This window comes from Ruditapes philippinarum, unplaced genomic scaffold (genome assembly GCF_026571515.1).
Source record: "Ruditapes philippinarum isolate M1 unplaced genomic scaffold, ASM2657151v2 ctg3535_1_1_1_1, whole genome shotgun sequence".
NCBI classification, from domain to species: domain Eukaryota; kingdom Metazoa; phylum Mollusca; class Bivalvia; order Venerida; family Veneridae; genus Ruditapes; species Ruditapes philippinarum.
The window spans coordinates 29,661-48,122 of record NW_026864927.1 but is presented as its reverse complement, the minus strand read 5'-3'; the positions used below and the strand labels follow the sequence as shown (position 1 = coordinate 48,122).

Genomic DNA, 18,462 nt, shown 5'->3' with positions numbered 1-18,462 from the left:
GGCTTCTTTTACACACTTACTAATCAATACAAAGTACATGATCTGGTCAAGTTATATAACTATGGCTTCCATATTTACCAAGTTATGGCCCTTTTCAGCACTTAGAAAATGAATAATGGTTAACCTAAAACGGCAAGTTGGAAATATCTTAAGTTCTATCTATACTAATGGCTTCATAATTTCCACACTTACTTATCAATACAAAGTACATGATATTGCCAAGTTATATAACTGTGTCATCCAAATTCCACAGTTATTTCCCTTTTTTCACTTTGAAAATAGGGCCTTGTCTGGTTAACCTATTCCGGCAAGTGGGATTTATCGTTATTTCTCTTAATTGCTTAATTTATTTAATGATATCTTGCATATTTGGTAGGTGGATACCTTTAATGGTCCTCTAATTATACCCCCAAAAACGAAGTTTGGGGGGCTATATAGGAGTCACCCGGTGGTCGGTCGGTCGGTCCAGACGTCCGTTGCATTTTCCTTGTCCGGAGCATAACTTGAAAACTAATGGTTTGAATTCAATATAACTACATACAATGGTCAAGCACATTGAGAGGAAGTGCAGTGCACAAGAACCATAACTCTATCTTGACTAATTACAGAGTTATTGCCCTTTGTTACTTTTCCTTGTCCGGGGCATAACTTGAAAATTACTGGTTGGAATTCAAAACAACTTCATACAATTGTCAAACACAATAAGGGGAAGTGCAGTGCACAAGAACCATAACTCTATCTTAAGTAATTACAGAGTTATTGCCCTTTGTTGCTTTTCCATTGCTTTTTTTTTTGTCCGTTGCATTTTCCTTGTCCGGAGCATAACTTGAAGACTAATTGTTGGAATTCAATATAACTACAGACAATGGTCAAGCACATTGAGAGGAAGTGCAGTGCATAAGAAACATAACTCTATCTTGACTAATTACAGAGTTATTGCCCTTTGTTACTTTTCCTTGTCCGTGGCATAACTTGAAAACTACTGGTTGGAATTCAAAACAACTTCATACAATTGTCAAACACAATAAGGGGAAGTGCAGTGCACAAGAACCATAACTCTATCTAAAGTAATTACAGAGTTATTGCCCTTTGTTGCTTTTCAATTGCCTTCTTTTTTTTTGTCAAGAGCATAACTTGAAGACTAATGGTTGGAATTCAATATAACTACATACAATGGTCAAGCACATTGAGAGGAAGTGCAGTGCATAAGAACCATAACTCTATCTAAAGTAATTACAGAGTTATTGCCCTTTATTTCTTTTCCATTGCTTTCTTTTGTCCGGACCATAACTTGAAGACTAATTGTTGGAATTCATTATAACTTCATACAATGGTCAAGCACATTGAGAGGAAGTGCAGTGCACAAGAACCATAACTCCATTTTGACTTATTACAGAGTTACTGCCCTTTGTTTTTTTTTCCTTGTCCAGAGCATGACTTTAAAAAACTACTGGTTGGAATTCAAAACAACTTCATACAATGGTCAAGCACAATAAGGGGAAGTGCAGTGCACAAGAACCATAACTCCATCTTGACTAATTACAGAGTTATTGCCCTTTGTTACTTTTCCATTGCTTTCTTTTGTCCGGACCATAACTTGAAGACTTATTGTTGGAATTCATTATAACTTCATACAATGGTCAAGCACATTGAGAGGAAGTGCAGTGCATAAGAACCATAACTCCATCTTGACTAATTACAGAGTTACTGCCCTTTGTTACTTTTCCTTGTCCAGAGCATGACTTGAAAACTACTGGTTGGAATTCAAAACAACTTCATACAATGGTCAAGCACAATAAGGGGAAGTGCAGTGCACAAGAACCATAACTCCATCTTGACTAATTACAGAGTTATTGCCCTTTGTTACTTTTCCATTGCTTTCTTTTGTCAGGACCATAACTTGAAGACTTATTGTTGGAATTCATTATAACTTCATACAATGGTCAAGCACATTGAGAGGAAGTGCAGTGCATAAGAACCATAACTCCATCTTGACTTATTACAGAGTTACTGCCCTTTGTTACTTTTCCTTGTCCAGAGCATGACTGGTTGGAATTCAAAACAACTTCATACAATGGTCAAGCACAATAAAGGGAAGTGCAGTGCACAAGAACCATAACTCCATCTTGACTAATTACAGAGTTATTGCCCTTTGTTACTTTTCCTTGTCCAGAGCATGACTTGAAAACTACTGTTTGGAATTCAGTACAACTTCATACAGTTGTCAAGGACATTCAAAGGAAGTGCAGTGCACAAGAGCCATAACTCCATTTAGACAAAATACAGAGTTACTGCCCTTTGATACTTTTCCTTGTCCGGAGCATAACTTAAAACGTACTGGTTGGAATTCAAAACAACTTCATACAATGGTTAAGCACAATAAGAGGAAGTGCAGTGCAAAAGAACTATAACTCTATCTTCAGTATTTATAGAGATATTGCCCTTGTTTCTTTTTCTTTGTCTTTCTGGACTTATTACAGAGTAATTCAATTAAACTTCATCAATGGCCAACCACATTGAAAGGAAATGCAACATACATGAACCACAATTATCTTTAATTGCCCACAACCATAACTCTATGTTTCAATTCTTTTACAAGGTATTCTGTTACTAGTAACATCCTCATTTTCGAGGCAGACTTGTGGGGGTATTAATCACATTAGTGATAGTTCTAGTTTTTTGTGGAGTAAGTGGTCTCTAGGGTCAAAGTTAAGGTCACTGGTTTAGAAATGAAATTTAAACATTTTTGCTCATACACCCTTTATTTTTTGGTTGATGTCTTTCATGTTTAATACAAACATGCCAAGGGAGGTCCTCCTTTGTTGGGTATAGTAAGGGGTCATTTGGGTCAAGGTCAATGTCACCAATGTCAAGGTCACCAATGTTAAAAATAGATTTTTACATGTTTACAGGTGTATTAACCTTATTCTATAGACAGATGTCATTTATAATTGATAGGAACATAAAATTTGATGGAGTTAGTGGTCAGTTCGGTCAAGGTCACCAGTGCTAAAAATAGATTTTTACACTTTTGCTCATACAGCCTTTATTTATTGACAGATATATTTCATATTTGGTAGGAAGATAACTTGCATGGTATTCATCCTTTTGATTGGGGTAGGGATCAGTGGGTCAAGGTCACTTGTGCTAAATATAGATTTTTACACTTTTGCCCATACAGGCTGTATTTATTGACAGGTGTATTTCATATTTGATAGGAAGATAACTTGCATGGTATTCTTCCTTTTGATTGAGTTAGGGATCAGTGTGTCAAGGTCACTAGTGCTAAAAATAGATTTTTACACTTTTGCCCATACAGCCTTTATTTATTAACAGATATATTTCATTTTTGGTAGGAAGATAACTTGCATGTTATTCTTACTTTGGATGGAGTTAGGGGTCAGTTGGGTCAAGGTCACAAGTGCTAAAAATAGATTTACACTTTTGCCCATAAAGCCTTTATTTATTGACAGATTTATTTTATATTTGGTTGGAAGATAACTTGCATGGTATTCTTCCTTTGGATGGAGTTAGGGGTCAGTTTGGTCAAGGTCATCAATGCTCACAATAGATTTTAACATTTTTGCCCATACAGCCTTTATTTATTGACAGGTGTATTTCATATTTGGTAGGAAGATAACTTGCATGATATTCTAGAGGTGTCAGTGGGTCAAGGTCAAGGGTGCCAAGTATAGATTTCTTACATTTATATATATTTGATAAAGTTGAATATTTATCACTTCACAAGTCATAGAAATGACTTGGCAACTTATATATTTCACAATTACAAAATGCCATGACTCTGTCAAGCTATATAACTTGTGTTTACAATTTTTGGCAATGTTTCTGTCCATAACTGAGTGAATGGGTAAACATTTTTTGAAATATTGCTACTGACAAGAATTGGAGCCGGGGGCATTTGTGTTTAACAAACACGTTCTTGTTTCTCCTATGATCCAGGCAAAAGCTGTTTATGTGGTATTTACCACATTTAATGATTGTTGTTGTATTTATTGTAAGTGAATCTGCAATAACAGATGTAGCTGTCATTAAAATCAGGATTGACAATACCATAGTTGTGTATAAAATGTTCTTTTCAATTATTTATTATAACAGGTAACAATGGACAAATTCAGTTATGGCAGTTCTTGTTGGAACTGCTAACAGACAAGGATTGTAGGGAAGTGATACAATGGGTTGGAGATGAGGGAGATTTTAAGTTGAATAATCCAGAAATGGTCGCTCAAATGTGGGGACAGAGAAAAAACAAGCCAACAATGAATTATGAAAAATTAAGCAGGGCTCTACGCTATTACTATGATGGGGATATGATAGCTAAGGTATGCCTTTGGGAAGTATATTGAGTGCTGACAAAATGAGCATTTGTGATTGCAATTTGTCTGACGTTTTACTTTAAACAACATCTCATAATCCGCTAAGCTAATTTGATCCAAACTACACAGGAATGTCCTTTGAAAATTGTATATGCAGAACTCTGGTTGCCATGGCAACAGGAAGAAAAATCTTTAAAAATCTTCTTTAAAAAAAAAAAAAGAAAGAGCTACAGCTTAGATATTTAGCATAAAACATCTTCTAGTGTGTTACCAAGTTTTTACAAATAAAATCTCTAGGGTCAAAATTAGCCCCACTCAAGGTGGTCATTGATTTTCCCTATATTTATGAAAACAAAAAAAATCTTCTAAAAGAGTCAGAACAGCTAGAGCTTAGATATTTTGAATGAAAGAATGTTCTAGTGAGTATCTACCAAGTTTGTTCAAGAAAAAACCCTGGGAACAAAATTGGCCCTGCATGGGGGTCAGGGGGTGTCATTGATTATCTAAATGAATTCTTCTTTTACTTTCCTATTGAGGCTTTAGCTTAGATATTTTGTATGAAACATTCTCTAGTGGATGTCTACCAATTTTGTTCAAATTATAGCAAAACCACCTTATGGGTCACTTAGTTTACATAGACATACAGTATAAAAGTTCAGCAGCATTATTTTGTAAATAAAGAACATGAGTATGATGTCTAAGCGCCCCTAAAGCGCCAGCATTGCATCTTTTTATCAACAAGCCTGTTTTTAGCTCATCTGTCACAAAGTGACAGGGTGAGCTTTTGTGATCCCTTTTCGTCTGGCGTCCGTCCGTCTGTAAACTTTTACTTTAAATGACATCTCCTCATAAACCAATAAGCCAATTTCATCCAAACTTCACAGGAATGTTCATTTGGTGGTCACTTTTAAAAATTGTTCAAAGAATTCAATTCCATGCAGAACTCTGGTTGCCATGGCAACCGAAAAAGAAAACTTTAAATATCTTCTTTTAAAAAACCCTAAGAGCTAGAGCTTAGATATTTGGCATGAAACATCTTCTAGTAAGTGCCTACCAAGTTTGTTCAAATAACAGCCCCGGGGTCAAAATTGGCCCCGCCCCAGGGGGTCATTGATTTTCCCTATATGCATATAGTAAAAACTTAAAAAATCTTCTTTTAAAGAACTCAAAGAGCTAGAGCTAAGATATTTAGCATGAAACATGTTCTATAATGCGTGTCTACCAAGTTTGTTCAAATAAAAGCCCTAGGGTCAAAATTGGCCCCGCCCCGGGGGTCATTGATTTTCCTTATATGTGTATAGCAAAAACTTAAAAAATCTTCTTTGAAAAAACCCAAATAGCTAGAGTTTAAATGTTAAGCATTAAACATCTTCTAGTAAGTGTCTACAAAGATTGTTCAAATAAAAGCCCTGGGGTCAAAACTTTAATATTATCTTCATAAAACTCGCCATCTTTTTAATTTACAAATAATAATTGGGGGGGGGGGGGGGGTCATAGGTTTTTCATATATGTATATACCGGTAGTAAAATCTTAAAAAATCTCTGAATTGACAAAGGTTAGAGGTGAGATATTTGTAATGAAACAATGTGTAGTGGACCTCTACCAAGATTGTTTAAATTATAGCCCTTTGGTAAAAATTGGCCCCACCCGGAGGTCATTTATTTTCATTGTGTATGTATAGTAAAAAAGTTAAAAAATCTCCTATGAAGGTACAAGGCTTAGAGTTTTAATATTTGGTATATAATATCATCTATAGGTCTTCTACAAAAGTTGTTCAAATTTTGCCCCTAGTGTCAAAATTGGCCCAGCCCCTGGGGGTCATAGGTTTTCCTTATGTTTATATAATATAGACTTAAAAATATACTTTTTGGAATTGACAAAGGCTAGAGGTTAGATATTTGGCATGAAACATTGAAACATCTCTACCAAGATTGTTCAAATTATAGCCCTTTGGTCAAAATTGGCACCACCCTGGGGGGGGTCATTGATTTTCATTATGTACATATAGTAAATGAAACAACTTACATTGGAATGTCTAATACATGTTATGCAATTATATGTAATATTCAAAAGCAGGGTATTAAGACTAAAGGTCAAGATTTTCAGAGATATTTACAGGGATAAAAACTAACCATTTAAGCTTGGTGGCCACCTGGGCCACTGACTGTAAAATTTTGTTGGCCCAGTAAATATATTAGTGGACCAACAATTTATGAACGGAAATGGGGCTAGCACTGGCAAAATTTTTTGCCAATTTTTTAGCAGCGAAAATTGCGTGCCTGTATTTTATTTTCAAAGGCAAAATGGTACGGCATGAGGTATTTAGAAAAACATAAACTATATTGTCCACTTTTATTTTGGTACCTACATTTTTTATCACATTAACACATCAAACTTATATAATTTACAGTCAATAATCATAAAAGCTTCCAGCTCAGTAGCTATAACATTTGCCTGGTTAAGTCAGTGGCATGACAGTAACAGCAGAAACACATTCCAATGTGCTGCTTCAGCTTGCTTGGTTAATGACAAAGATTTTTCTTGAAGACTATCTGTATCTGAAATAAAACAGAAGAAACAAGTTTGAAAGTAAGAAGAGTGAAGAAAATAATATTGAAAATTCTAAACTAAAGATAATTCAGGAATAAAATCACATGTACTACTGTCATTATAAGTGTACAGGAATCAGTATAAGTTACCTGAAGGCATTTTGTATGCTTCTTAACAGAATCTTTCTTTAATATTTCACAGTCATAAGCCATTTATAAATGAATACTTCAGCAAGAGCTTTAGGGGTTACAAAACTTAAATTTGATTTTAAGCCAAATCAAGGTCAATCTTTTTAGAGGGATGTTTCAAATATTAACTTTAGAGTGTCCTTCAGTCCGTCTGTCTGTCTGTTCATAAAAACTGTTTCCTGTGATCACTTTAAAAGAACTTTTCCAACAAATTTATTTAAAATAGAGAAAAATTGAAACATTAGTGAATGGCCAATGGCCCTTCAGAATGTTGATGGGGTTCTAACCGGTAGGGGACTTATGGATTGCTTGCAATACTATGATAATTGCTTGTTTTCCCAGGAATTCTCTGTAAAGCCAAATATCAAATAAATTCCTTGTAAAGGCATAATTAGGTCAGAATTAAATGGCAATCAAACCCCCCCCCCCCCCCCAAAAAAAAAATATATATAGAAATGAAAAAAAAACACAAAAATAAAAACAACCATTACTCTTAACTAATAATTTCTTTGATCTGTTTATCAACAACGATAAGATTTACTGAATGCAAACTTACCGTCAACAGGTCAAGTTGTCAACTGCAGAACATAATTTGTCGCTATTTCATACCCGAACTTCTGATTTGATTAGCGATAATCTTGAGTAATCTTGGGATGCCGCTACTTATTGTTTCATATTAAATATTAAGACCCAATTTTTCAATGCATATTCAACAATCTGCCAGGTATGTTCACGACAATTAGTGTCATATTTATCAGCTGATGTAAACAAACGGTGAGGGCCAGTGTATTAGACTGTGTTACTGTTCATATCGATATTTAGTTTAGAAGGGAAGTTGAAAATATAAACCAGTCAATGACCCACAAGAAGTAGACTGTGTCGCTGTGTTTTGAGATAAGACGCGGTAAAGCGCAAATTAAAAATGGAAAACCAAATGTGTACTTTTCCATTCTTAAAATAGCAAATGCTAAATTTAGACCGGAGATTCCAAAAGTCATACTTTTTGTAAGTTTGAGCCAATCGTGATTTTCTTGAGCCAATCTAATAATTTTGGAGCCAATTCGCTCATTTGCACCTTTGAATTTTCACGTGAGTTGATTTAATGGCGGATATTAATTTTATCTACGGCCGATTTTTTTAGTCGCCGACTGGACGATTATTTTCAGATTTTTGGTGGTCCAATTACAAATTAAGTCGCCGTGGGCGACTGGGCCTCCGCTAATTTTCATCCCTGATTTATGAAGTGATTCAGGTCATGAAGTCTAGCAAGACAGTTGTGAGTTTTGTTGGCGTCCGCGCAGATCGCGACGCCCTTTATGGAATAAAATCAGATTTTGTGAAAGGGCAATTGAAACTTCCTGGGCCTTTTCGTCGGTCATAATAGCCGATCATTCCGAGGGTGTTTGAAAAATGAAATGTCACGATATGTACAATGAAAAGCGAACTGGAGAATTTTGCAATGCAAACATATTCGAATGAAATTATCTTATCTGTGAATTAATCTTCGGGGTTTTAGGATCGTTGAATGTCCGTCCTCCGTCCACACTTGATCGTTAACACTCTAGCGGTCACATTTTTGCCTCAATCATCATCAAACTTTGTCAGGATGCTTATCTAGCTAATAGCTCGATTAGTTCGAAGATGGGTCATCTCGGATGAAAAACTAGGTCACAGGAGCTAAAAATAAAAAAACCTTGTTAACACTAGTGGTCACATTTTTAGCTCGACTTTTTTTTGAGCTCACCTGACCACAAAGTTGTCAAGGTGAGGTATAATAATGGGGCTATGTCCGGCGTCCGTCGTCGTGCGTTGTTCGTCGTCAACAATTGGGTTGTTGTTAACAGTCTAGTAGTCACAGTTTTGATTGGATCATTGTCAAACTTTGTCAGAATGTTTGTCTTAATGAAATACAGATCGAGTTCGAAGATGGGTCATCTCCGGTCAAAAAGTAGGTCATAGGAGCTAAAAATAGAAAAAGCTTGTTAACACTCTACTGGCTGCAGTTTCGATCCAAATATTCTGGAAATTTGTCAGGAAGGTTGTTTTCATGATTAGGTCAAGTTCGAAGATGGGTCATCTCTGGTCAAAAACTAGGTCACAGGAGCTAAAAATAGAAAAAGCTTGTTAACACTCTAGTGGCTGCAGTTTTGATCAAAACATTCTAGAAATTTGTCAGGAAGGTTATTTTAATGATTTCTACATGTAGGTCAAGTATGAAGATGGGTCATCTCCGGTCAAAAACTAGGTCACAGGAGCTAAAAATAGAAAAAGCTTGTTTACACTACTGGCTGCAGTTTTGATCCAAATATTCTGGAAATTTGTCAGGAAGGTTGTTTTGATGATTTCTAGGTCAAGTTCCAAGATGGGTCATCTCTGGTCAAATACTAGGTCACAGATGCTAAAAATAGAATTTTTTTTATAACACTGTAGTGGCTCAAGTTTTGCTCCAAATATTCAGGAAATTTGTAAGAAGGTTGTTTTGATAATTTCTAGATCAAGTTCGAAGATGGGTTATCACCGGTCAAAAACTAGGTCACAGGAGCTAAAAATAGAAAAAGGTTGTTAACACTCTACTGGCTGCAGTTTTGATCCAAATATTCTGGAAATTTGTCAGGAAGGTTGTTTTGATGATTTCTAGGTCAAGTTCGAAGATGGGTCATCTCTAGTCAAAAATTAGGTCACAGGAGCTAAAAATAGAAAAAGTTTGTTAACACTCTAGTGGCTGCAGTTTTGATCCAAATATTCTGGAAATTTGTCAGGAAGGTTGTTTTGATGATTTCTAGGTCAAGTTCGAAAATGGGTCATCTCTAGTCAAAAATTAGGTCACAGGAGCTAAAAATAGAAAAAGTTTGTTAACACTCTAGTGGCTGCAGTTTTGATCCAAATATCCTGGAAATTTGTCAGAAAGGTTGTTTTGATAATTTTTAGGTCAAGTTCCAAGATGGGTTGTCTCCGGTCAAAAACTAGGTCACAGGAGCTAAAAATAAATAAAGCTTGTTAACACTCTACTGGCTGCAGTTTTGATCCAAATATTCTGGAAATTTGTCAGGAAGGTTGTTTTGATGATTTCTAGGTCAAGTTCGAAGATGGGTCATCTCCGGTCAAAAACTAGGTCACAGAAGCTAAAAATAGAAAAAGCTTGTTAACACTACTGGCTGTAGTTTTGATCCAAATATTCTGGAAATTTGTCAGGAAGGTTGTTTTGATGATTTCTAGGTCAAGTTCGAAGATGGGTCATCTCTGGTCAAATACTAGGTAACAGAAGCTAAAAATAGAAAAATCTTTATAACACTCTAGTGGCTCCAGTTTTGAACCAAATATTCAGGAAATTTGTCAGAAAGGTTGTTTTGATGATTTCTAGGTCAAGTTTGAATATGGGTCGTCTCTATTGAAAAATTAGGTCGCATTGCCCAAATATGGAAACCCTTTTTAACACACTAGAGGTCACATTTTTGACTCGATTGTCATCAAACTTGGCCAGGATGCTTGTCTAACATATTGCTTGGATGAGGTTGATGTGTCAGGGGAGCGATCCAGGGCCATCATGGCCCTCTTGTTTAAAAAAGTAGAGGTATTGTTATAGTCCTGGCGGCGTTGCCGTCTGCAAACTTGTACCTGGATCATAACTTTTTAGCTCACAAGAGCAGAAAGCTCAGGGTCAAAGGGGGATGCCCCGGCGTCCATCGGCTGTCGTCATGCGTCAACAATCGTCTTCTTCTCTGAAACTACTAAGCAGATTTACTTCAAATTTGGTCTGTAGCATCCTTGTGACAGTCACACTTGAATTTGCTCATGTCATTCCAATTTGCCCCTTTTAGGGGTCAGCAGAGCTAAAAATAGAAAAACCTTTAAACATCTTCTTCTACAGAACTAATTGATGGACAATCACCAAACTTTGTCTGTAGCATTCTTGGGTAGTCTTTTATCAAATTTTCTCATACATGTATTAATTTCATTGGCCCCTTTTAGGGGTCTCTAGGGCTAAACATAGAAAAACCTTTAAACATCCTCTTCTACAGAACTAATGGATGGATGATCACCAAACTTTGTCTGTAGCATTCTTGGGTAGTCTTTTATCAAGTTTGCTCATATTTATTTGATTGGCCCCTTTTAGGGGCCGCTAAAGCTAAAAATAAAAATACCGTTAAATGTCTATTTCTAGAGAACTTATTGATGGATGATCACCAAACTTTGTCTGTAGCATTCGTGGGTAGTCTTTTATCAAGTTTGCTAATATTATTTTAATTGGCCCCTTTTAGGGGTCTCTAGGGCTAAAAATAAAAAAACCTTTAAACATCTTCTCCTACAGAACTAATGGATGGATGATCACCAAACTTTGTCATTAGCATTCTCGGGTAGAGTTTTATCAAGTTTGCTCATATTAATTTGATTAGCTCCTTTTAGGGGCCACTAAAGCTAAAAATAGAAAAACCTTAAATTGTCTATTTCTACAGAACTAATGGATGGATGATCACCAAACTTTGTCTGTAGCATTCTTGGGTAGTCTTTTATCAAGTTTGCTAATATTAGTTTGATTAGCCCCTTTTAGGGGTCTCTATATCTAAAAATAGAAAAACCTTTAGATATCTTCTTCTACAGAACTAATAGATGGATGATCACCAAACTTTGTCTGTAGCATTCTTGGGTAGTCTTTTATCAAGTTTGCTCATATTATTTTGATTGGCCCCTTTTTAGGGGCCGCTAAAATTAAAAATAGATATACGTTTAAACGTCTATGGCTACAGAACTAATGGATGGATGATCACCAAACTTTGTCTGTAGCATTTTTGGGTAGTCTTTTATCAAGTTTGCTCACATTAATTTGATTAGCCCCCTTGAGGGGCCACTTAAGCTAAAAATAGAAAAATCTTTAAATATCTTCTACTACAGAACTAATTGATGGATGATCACTAAACTTTGTCTGTAGCATTCTTAGGTAGTCTTTTATCAAGTTTGCTCATATTAATTTGATTATCCCCTTTTAGGGGCCGCTTAAATTAAAAATAGAAATATGTTTAAATATCTTCTCCTACAGATCTTATTAATGGATGATCACCAAACTTTGTCTGTAGCATTTTTGGGTAGTCTTTGCTCACATTAATTTGATTGGCCCCTTTAAGGGGACGCTAAAGCTAAAAATAGAAAAACCTGGTCAGTAGACCACACTAACCTTGACCTTCATCCATAAATGACCTTAACCTTCAAGGTCAAATGTCCAAATTCTGCTTGTTCTTGCTATTATTGGCTGTAACTGTTATTTTTGAATGGATTGTCTTCAAACTTGAACATAATAATCTTCAAAGATAGCCCTTAAAAATAAGCAGACAGACCATGACCTTCACTTATAAATTGCTTTATCGATTTCCCCATGTAAGCGAGAATCTTGACTTGCATGATATCAATGGAAGCGAGAATCATCAACTTTACTTTTACCTTTCCAAAAATGGCTAATTTAATACGAAAATTAGTCTGTAAAGTGTGTTATCGTAATGATTAATCATTCATGAGGGCATTCCATGCATAATATTAGGGTGAATCATTCATGAGGGCATTCCATGCATAAAATTAGGGTGTTACTATTTAAAGTATTTACATAAATAGCGACCAACCAAGCTAAGGTTTTTCCTTACGTCACGCATTTACGGCATGCGCACGGCAATTAACTTATTATAGAACGTATCAAATTGAGGCATGGAAACTGAATTAAAAATACTGTATGTTCACTTGTTTTCCACGTGATAGATTTAATGTGCTTTAGGGTACATGTTTGTTTGTTTTGATTTATGACTGCTGACACAGATTAATAACTTAGCCCCTGCAATAAAATATTTCTGGTAGCAGCGGGGATTCTGTCATAAAATTTACCGACAAATAAATATTTGTAAGTTGACATCCTTTCTTGTGCATTATTGTTTATATAGCAGACACAGCATGGTGTCAAGTATTGCAAGATCATAATCGCAACAAATGTCTTTGAAATACCGCCTTGTTGTATGAAAATTAATCATAATTATACCCCCCCCCCCACAACCAAGTCCGACCGTCCGTCAGTTTGTCCTTGTCCGCCCAATAACTTAGGATTCCCTTGACCCACAGTCTTCATATTTGGCATGGAGGTTAGTCATGATTAGTAGATGACCCTAATTGATTTTGAGGTCACTGGGTCAAAGGTCACAGGGGCCTTTAGAAAAAAAAACAAAGCTTGTCCGCCCAATAACTTAAGATTCCTTTGACCCACAGTCTTCATATTTGACATGGATATTAGTCATGATTAGTAGATGACCCCTATTGATTTTGTGGTTACTGGGTCAAAGGTCAAGGTCACAGGGGCCTTGAGAAAAAAAAAGCTTGTCCGCCCAATAACTTAAGATTCCTTTGACCCACAGTCTTCATATTTGACATGGAGATTAGTCATGATTAGTAGATGACCCCTATTGATTTTGTGGTTACTGGGTCAAAGGTCAAGGTCACAGGGGCCTTGACTTAAAAAAGGTTTTCCGCCCAATAACTTATGATTCCTTTGACCGACAGTCTTCATATTTGGCATGGAGGTCAGTCACGATTAGTAGATGACCCTATTGATTTTGGGGTCAAAGGTCAGTCACAGGGGCCTTGACTAAAAAAAGCTTGACCGCCCAATAACTTGAGATTCCTTTGACCCACAGTCTTCATATTTGGCATGGAAGTTAGTCATGATTAGTAGATGGCCCCTCTTGATTTTGAGGTCACTGGGTCAAATGTCAAGGTCACAGGGACCTTGAGTAAAATAAGCTTATCTGCCCAATAACTTGAGATTCCTTTGACCCACAATCTTCATATATGGCATGGAGGTTAGTCATGATTAGTAGATGACCCTTATTGATTTTGAGGTCACTGGGGCAAAGGTCAAGGTCACAGGGGCCTTGAGTAAAATAAGCTTATCCGCCCAATAACTTGAGATTCCTTTGACCCACAATCTTCATATTTGGCATGGAGGTTAGTCATGATTAGTAGATGACCCCTATTGATTTTGAGGTCAAAGGTCAAGGTCACAGTGGCCTTGACTTCAACAAGTTAGTCCGCCCAATAAATTAAGATTCCTTTGAGCCACAGTCTCCATTTTTGGCATGTAGGTTGATCCTGACCATTAGGTGACCTCTATTGATTTTGAGGTCACTGGGTCAAAGGTCAAGGTCACAGGGGCCTTGAGTAAAACAGCTTTTCTGCTTAATTGTCAAAAGTCAAGTCACAGGGATTTTTACTATAATAAGCTTGTCTGCTCAAATGTTTAAGAATGCCTGTCTGCAGTGTATTGATTTTGACATTTTCACATTTGAAGCATGTAGAATACATAACTTAGCAATGCACTGGCTTAGTAACTCAGATTTGGCAGGGTGGTTGTCCTTGAGCTCTGAATGGCCACTTGATTCTGACAAAGTGGTATGCAGGGGGTATTCATGCCATGACAGTGGCAGTTCTAGTTTTTTCAGGTCGTTTGTTAATATCTAAGTATAATTAGTTTACTGACATTGCTAATTTGACCGCTTGATTTGCAGGGTCATTGACATTGACTGAGGTTTATTGACATGATGGGACTGAAAATATTTTTTCCAGATAAATGTACCAATTGATGTAGGTCTTGACCACTAATATTTGTGCAAAATTTCAGATCATTTGAGCTCCTCGTTTTTCCAGAATAATTATTCAAATTGTAAAAAAATGACCCAAAATGAAAAGCATGGCTGGCCCTGAAAAGTCCCTAAATTACCACTCTCTGATCCAAAATTACTATTTTGAAGGCCCTAAATGTAGTTTGTAAACTATTTAGTTGGTTAATAATCTAAATGATTTACAATGCAATTGAGAAACAAAATAAATATCCTTTAATAACATATAATTCCGTATTTTGGGTGAATTGACACGGGGACAAATTGACTAGGGCACAAACACTTATTCTGAATTATCTGATTTTTTAAGGAAAAAGTCTGAGGCATCCGAATAAATGAACAAAGAACTACAAATCAGGTGCTTGTTAATGTCATGAAAATTAAGCCCTAAATTTAGTTAAAAAGGCCCTGAAAAAGCCCTAAATTTATGTTTGAGAAGTCTGTATGAACCATGTTAATGAAAAATGGTAGGAAATTTTCGTAACAGTTTTCTCAGCAACTACTCATCACAGCCTCTTGATGATTGGCTTACAGCACTGACCCGTGGTCTCATACCTTGGGATTTGATTTCAGATCTGTCACTCATCCACTTCCTGTTTGCAGACTTAGTTAAATTTTCAACATTAATGGTCAATGGTAGGAAATTTTCGTAATTTTCGACGGTAGAAATTTTTGTAACAGTTTCCTCAGCAACTACTTATCACAGCCTGCTTACAGCATTGACACATAGTCCCATACCGTGGGATTAGATTTCAGTTCTGTCACTCATCCACTTCCTGTTTACCAACCTAGTTAAATTTTCCACATTAATGGTCAATGGTAGAAATTTTTGTAACAGTTTTCTCAGCAAATTCTTATCACAGCCTCTTGATAATTGGCATACAGCATTGACATGTGGTCCCATACTGTGGGATTTGATTTCAGGTCTGTCACTCGTTAACTTCCTTTTACCGACCTAGTTAAATTTTCAACATTAATGGTCAATGGTAGGAAATTTATGTAACAGTTTTCTCAGCAACTACTTATCACAGCCTCTTGATATTTGGCATACAGCATTGACATGTAGTCCCATACTGTGGGATCCGATTTCAGGTCTGTCACTCATCCACTTCCTGTTTACAGACTTAGTTAAATTTTCAACATAAATGGTCAATTTTCGTAACAGTTTTCTCAGCAACTACTTATCACAGCCTCTTGGTAATAGGCTTACAGCATTGACAGTGAGACAGTAAATTAAATTAAATGCTGCATCATGGTCCCATACCGTGGGATTCAATTTCAGATTTGTCTTTCTTCCACTTCCTGTTTACTGACTTAGTTAAATTTTGGCATTAATAGTCAATGGTAGGAAATTTTCGTAACAGTTTTCTCAGCAACTACTTATCACAGATTCTGTTATTTGGCATACAGCATTGACACATGGTCCCATACTGTGGGATTCGATTTCAGGTCTGTCACTTGTCCACTACCTATTTACCAACTTAGTTATTTTTTTTACATTTACGGTCAATGGTAGGAAATTTTTGTAACAGTTTTCTCAGCAACTACTTATCACAGCCTCTTGATGATTGGCTAACATCATTGACACATGGTCTCATACCTTGGGATTCGATTTCAGGTCTGTCACTCATCCATTTCCTGTTTACAGAATTAGTTAAATTTTCAACATTAATGGTCAATGGTAGGAAATTTTCGTAACAGTTTTCTCAGCAACTACTTATCACAGCCTCTGATTTTTGGCATACAGCATTGACACATGTTACCATCCAGTTTGGAGAATGTTATCATTTTACATGTATCTGCTTTTCATTCATAGCTAACAATATTAATTGTTCCTTGTCATTTAGAGCCTTAATAATCAGATTACCGATATTAAGGCTATCATGGCCCTCTTATTTTTTAGGAACTGATTCTAACTTGTACAAAACAAAACTTACTGCCATTTTTGCCATCCTTTAGGAATCTTGTTTTTCTCTCTTTCATAATAATCAGTAGATGACCACTATTTATTCTGATGTCTTTTCATAAAAGGTCAAGATTACCATGAGGTTGATCAGACCCATAGCTATAAAATGCTTTGACCAGGAAATTTGGCCTACACTAGTAGAAAATTTGGCCTTCATCAGAAAAATCTGAAAATATTTAGGAAATGATACGTAAATAGTAATTGTGAATTCAATTCACAGGACAGAAGGTCTTCTTATCTTGAAAAGTTTACAGGACCTTATTTAAGTTGACATTTAATTGCAGATAATATATCATTCTGTTCTCAGGTGAGCACAGAAATAACCATTTGAGCCATCATCATTCTTCACAACCAAAGGTCTTTTTTATGTCCCCACAAAGTGGGGGGCATATAGCGTTGCACTTGTCCGTCCGTCCGTACGTCTGTCCGTCCGTCCCGAAATCTTGTGAACGCAACTCCTCTTAAACCCGATGGCAGATTTTGCTTAAACTTACAGGGATGAATAACCTTAATGTGTAGATGGTACTAAAGGAAGGAATTTTCGCTGCGACCAAATTTAACAGAATTATGGCCCTTTATTGATTTTTTCACTATATACTATGTAAAAATTTTGTGAACGCAACTCCTCTTAAACCGGAGGGCAGATTTTGCTTAAACTTCTAGGGATGAACAACCTTAATGTGTAGATGGTAGTAAAGGAAGAAATTTTTGCTGCAACCAAATTTAACAGAATTATGGCACTTTGTTGATTTTTTCACTATATACCATATATATGTTGTCAGTGGGGCATCCGTGTCCTTTGGACACAGTTCTAGTTTAAAATGAAATTCTGATATCCAACATATACTTTTGCAATAGCAGTTGATGGCCATGTGAACATGGTTCTTGTTATTTTTTATGCAACTTACTATCCCTATTAAAGTTGTCATGGAAATGTGCATAGTATAGTGTCAAATGTCAAAGTGTATTCAAGCATTGAAAAATTCTATTAATTGAGTTATATTTCAGGTTCATGGGAAGAGGTTTGTGTACAAGTTTGTGTGTGATCTGAAAATGTTACTAGGATATTCCGCAGCAGAACTTAATAGACAAGTAACGATGTGTGCAGAGAAAAAGTTGCAGAGAGTTCGGGAAGCATTAAGGCCACCTCCCACAGGCATACAACAAAACCTTACAAAACAGAAACTTATATCTTCACACACTGTACAGACCACCTTAGATTGACAGTGTCACTGTGTTGATGTTAAAGTACTTGTCAGCCTCCTGTATGAGATTTCTGCATGATACAATTTTATGTGCCTATTAAAGACTTGCTTGTTCACTCTGTGTATTACAATGTTCACATGTGCATTTGATATATGATCTAAGCAGGAGAATAATATTGTTTGGTAACATATTGTTGAGTGTTTAAACATTTTTGTGTCGCCTCTACTGAGTAGTGGCGACATATAGGGATCACTTCTCCGTTGTCTGTCTGTCCGTCCGTCACAAAACTTGTCCGGACTACTCCTCATAGTCTAGTTGTGCATATTGTCAGCATTTTCCGGTTTAATGATTTTTGTCAGAGTTATGGCCCTTTAATAATTTTTATTTTTAAAGTTTGTCCGGACTACTTCTCTTATACCACTAATGCAATGAAACTTTACAGGATTGATCTGTAGCTCAAGTCCTTGCGCATATTGCATGGGTTTCCCGGTTGAATGATTTTTGGCCGAGTTATGGCCCTTTGATAAAAAGGTGTTTTTTCTGTGTGTTGCCAGATACACAAAAGCTTGTC

The 18,462-nt window shown here is 36.2% G+C and overlaps 1 long non-coding RNA gene across 1 annotated transcript; it reads right to left on the bottom strand.

The window, feature by feature from the left end:
- Window positions 1-6,673: 6,673 nt before the first annotated feature.
- LOC132727294 (uncharacterized) lies at window positions 6,674-16,479 on the bottom strand. The gene is made up of 2 exons (XR_009625331.1): window positions 7,630-16,479; window positions 6,674-6,893 (listed from the first exon to the last, which is right to left on the bottom strand). It is a non-coding gene; the product is annotated as an uncharacterized LOC132727294 (long non-coding RNA).
- Window positions 16,480-18,462: the final 1,983 nt, after the last annotated feature.